Raw genomic sequence first — 4,304 nt, forward strand, 5'->3', positions numbered from 1 at the left:
ATGGTGTTGACAAAAATTCTGGACACCATTTTAATCACTTAGAAAATATGTAAAAATACATTTTCAATTGCATATTTTGATATTATATAAGGTATTGACTTAAATACTTAGTGACGAGAGCCATGATGTTTAATTTTACATTACTTTTAATTTTTTTTCTGTATTTTAATATTATCACAACTGCTTCTGCACAATGGATTTTTAGGGTGCTGGTAATGTATTGTACCATTTAAAATAAATAAATATGTATAATAAAATGCAAAATCATACTTTTGTTGTATACAAATTGCCTTGGTTTGTCTTTTTGGCATCGTGGCTACATTTCTGTAGAAGTGTATTGGGGTTGCAATTAGTAGTAGTGCATAGCGTTTCATGATCGTGCTCTAAAGTAGCTTGTTTATCCCACATTTCTTGTGCAGCCTGTAAAGGTGGCCCAGTCTGTAGGTTTAGCAGTCCAATGGAGTTGATTCATGTAGTTTGTTCAGTTCTTGTGCTGCGGCCGGTGAGATGTTACGCATTCTTTAAAGATTCCTTTGAACGTGTTGTTTTCTCTCATAAATAATATAAAACAAAAAAGCAAGCAAGGTCTGTAATGTCATTGCAGGATTTCTATTTTTTACATTTTTCATTAAACAAACCAAAACGTATTTTGAACTCATTCTGATGTCGGCATTTACTCTGGCGAACGTGCAAGAAGAGGCAATATTACGTCCAACTGGGAAATGAAGAGACCTAAAACGACCTAAAAACCCCTATATTTATCTTCAGTTTAAGTAAAGAAGAAGAGGAAAAACTTCCTATAAGGAACCGAGATGAAAAAAAATAACCTACCTGTGAGTCGCCGACCCCCTTAAGGAAAATTTTAAAAACCAAACAGGCTACCACTTCAGGAGGAAGATTCGTTGTGGCTCACAGAAGAGCCTCCGTGCTCACAGATAAAATTGGCTCAGGACGGGGCTCAGTTTAAAGCAAAAGCAACGTATATATCCGCTTTCCTTTACACTATTCGCTCCAATGGAAAGCTTAAGCGTTAAAACGGCCGTGAAGTCTTCTGCGAATCTCCCGATATTTAAAAATATAAACTATATATGAAATTAGTTGTAATTCGGCTTAAAACTGCGTAATTTTAGAAACAGGTGGGAAGTGCACAAATATAGAATTTATGAATACGAATAAATACGTAAATTATTGAAACAGTAGCCATGCAGAAGTCTGAGTAAGTCGATATCTTAAGATATCTGCACATTACACAGGGGAAAGTGCTATATAAATAAAGCGGTCTTGCTTTGTTTTAGCTAAAACGAAATTTTGAACTAAGGATGGCAACTTCTTCCGTGGTGGAAACAAACATCCATGCTTTTAAAGCTCTCTGTAGATGCACGAAGAGAGAAATGCTCACACATTTCGTTTCTTCAGAATCATAAATATTTTGACACACCTGTACTAGGTTCCTTGGCTCAGTTTTATTTTCTTCCATCTTGTACAAATATCCACAGTTGTGTCCCCACGTGGCCCATTAGTTGATGTAATCACGCCTTTCGTCTTCTGTCTGCTTTTGGGCAAAAATACCTCCTCGGAATATTCAGTGTCGCCTGTGACACTCAATCATTTCCTTTATCATAGAAGTGCGAACAACTAAAGACGAGCCACTGCGCGCAGCCATTACCCACTGCTGTGTGGCTCATGTTACCTGTTATCTTTAATTCAACAGAAGGTGATGTAGGTTACAACACGATCTTACCGCTATTAGCAACATTAAAGACGTAAAAGGTGTTATTCAGAGGGCAACCTAGCGTGAAAAACAATTTTTTTTAACATAGAAGTGGAAACAAATGTTTTAGTCCATTACAAAAACACAAACTATTCACCAAGGAAACTTAATCTTTCTGACCTTACACTGTAAAAGAACAAACAAAAAAAAACAAACAACAAAACTGTAGATTTTACGGTGAAATGCTGGCAGCTGTGGTTGCCAGAAATCTACCGTAAAATTACAGGTGAAACATTTTCTTCTTTAACGGTAACACGGTATTGTTATTGTTGATTTTACGGTTAAAAACAGTGCTAGGGTCAATATTTTACCGTAGAAGAAAATGTTTTAACTTGAAGAAAAAATAATGTTTTTCTCTAGAATTAACATGAAAATAACATGTAAAATAAAGTTTGTGACAGAAGAAAACATTTTTTCCCTGTAAAATTAACTATCAAAAAATAATAAAATACAATTTTATTCTGTAACCGTTTTTAGACTAGAGTGCTCTTAAGTGTTCTACTCTGTAAGCTTAATACACAAACCATGATTTTATTCAAATTACTAAATGTAACACAAAAATGTCCACCTTAAATTTCCAAAAAAGTATTTTATTTAACATCTTTGATGTTTTGAACATCAAACATTTACATTTGTACTCAACAAATCACAAATAGTTACTAGTTATCTCCATGACAGTAACAGTGAGGAATCACAGAATTCTTACAAGTTCTGTTCAAACTGTGCAAAACCATCGTTTGACTGTTTAAACCAGTTTAAACAGTTGAAAGCAGAATTTAATTTGTAAAACCAGATTAACAGATAAAATTATACCAATGAACCATCCAGTGTAAGACCAGCAAAGAATGGTGAATCAGAGAACAAAGTACATATGGTCAGTGTTGGGAAGATTACTTTTAAAATGTATTCCACTACAGAATACATGCCCCAAAACGTATTTTGTAACATATTATTACCGCGGAAGCACTAGCTGGTAGTCAGGCCGTACGCGTGTCTTAGTGCAGTTGAACATAATCCACAAAGTCCGCTTGTAGTCGAAAAACAAACAGGCAAACATTTATTTCCACCGTTTGAAATACAGTGATCCATTTGGATGTTCCTGTACACTGTAAACACGGTAAGAAACGTTTTTTCTCCACAGCTAGTTAAAGCCCCCGTAGCTCCACACTGCCCGTCGCCCCCCCCGTGCACAGTTACCGTGTGTTAAAGGAACAGTACGTAAAAATTAAATAAGGCAAGAAAAAATACAATTTAACTGTAAATCTTACACTAAACAAATTATAAAGTAAAAACTGAAATTCCCCATTATCTTACACTTATCCTTATCCAAAATGATTCAAATTATTAACAAATATACACTCTGTGCAATCTGGATAAACTAAGAGATGATTAGACCTTTATCCTATACACATATTCCGTTATGTTACTCAATAAGTGTAACGTATTCTGAATACTTTGGATTACTTAATATATTATCATGCTTTTTACAACTACAGGACTATTGCTGTGTGATTTTTGCAGGGATCTCGTAAAGAAAACTGTTCGGCGCAGATAGAAAAAAGGTCCACGGCTCCCTACCGTAGTAAAGGGACCTCTGGCTAAAACGTCGGGTTGTGTGTCGGGCTAATAATTGAAAACTAGCTTTACTTTCTTGTCTGGGTCAACTTTGCTAGCGAGAGACAGAGAGAGGCGGTGAAAGGCTGCTCCAACAGGTTTCGGAGGAAAACACGAACACAGTGTACAGTCAATTCTTAATCCGGTTGTTCAGTGATGACGCGACGAATCCTACTTCCGGGTCTAAAGTAGTCTGCGTTTAATATGGCTTTTGTGTTGTTAACATGTTTAATGTTATGTATTTTCTTATATTTAATCTCAAAAAGCTCCTAAAACAGTCAGTGATCACTGTTGACCTCCCTCGGCTTTTATTACCGCTAATCATTTATTTAAGCTCAGTTTTTAAAACCTTAGGATGTAACTACAGCCCAGCCCATGCAGCAGTATATGAATGACTGACCTCGTATTGTGGATGGATTATCTCAGTTGTTCTCTGGCTCAAGTTTGGTCCTTTTACAGCATCCTGCCATGTGATTACATTTGTTCCTGACCACCGAAAACACTCATGTTAACTTTTATCGAGTGGAAAAAAAGTTAGCTTGTTTATATTATGCTAACATAGCTGTGTCGCTAGCGGTCACGTAGCACATCATTATATACCAGCTAGCCAAACTTCAGTGACCCTACAAACGTCACTGCTGTTTCGTTTTCTGTCTTCATATATGTTGGAAGTGATAACAGAGCTGTACGTTTTAATTTGTTTCCAAAACCCGCAGTCAGGACATGCTATATTGTATTTAGATAGAAGCTAGCGAGCTAACTTCTAACTCCGTTAAATGTCATAAATGTCCGTTTTCATGGATGCCTGGATGTTAAACTCAATTGTTACACCTGGTAGAGCAGAACGCTGATCATTTTATTAAAGATGAAAGACTTTAGACAGTTTTTCAACTCTCAGTAATGCCATAGTGATCGTTTG

At 36.1% G+C, this 4,304-nt stretch overlaps 1 long non-coding RNA gene across 2 annotated transcripts in view; it reads right to left on the reverse strand.

The window, feature by feature from the left end:
• LOC102211453 (uncharacterized) overlaps nucleotides 1-1,653 on the reverse strand; it is a 10,363-nt gene extending 8,710 nt beyond the window's left edge. Inside the window, exon 1 of one of the 2 annotated variants that reach the window (XR_001290247.1) lies at nucleotides 1,439-1,653. This is a non-coding gene — a long non-coding RNA (uncharacterized LOC102211453). Of the gene's footprint in view, nucleotides 1-831; nucleotides 1,028-1,438 lie in introns of those variants that run through there. The other variant, XR_311486.1, reaches the window with a different exon arrangement.
• Between the last annotated feature and the right edge of the window lie 2,651 nt (nucleotides 1,654-4,304).

The sequence above is a fragment of the Pundamilia nyererei genome, unplaced genomic scaffold, assembly GCF_000239375.1.
Source record: "Pundamilia nyererei isolate P.nyererei 1_Seehausen unplaced genomic scaffold, PunNye1.0 scaffold00012, whole genome shotgun sequence".
In the NCBI taxonomy this organism is placed as follows: domain Eukaryota; kingdom Metazoa; phylum Chordata; class Actinopteri; order Cichliformes; family Cichlidae; genus Pundamilia; species Pundamilia nyererei.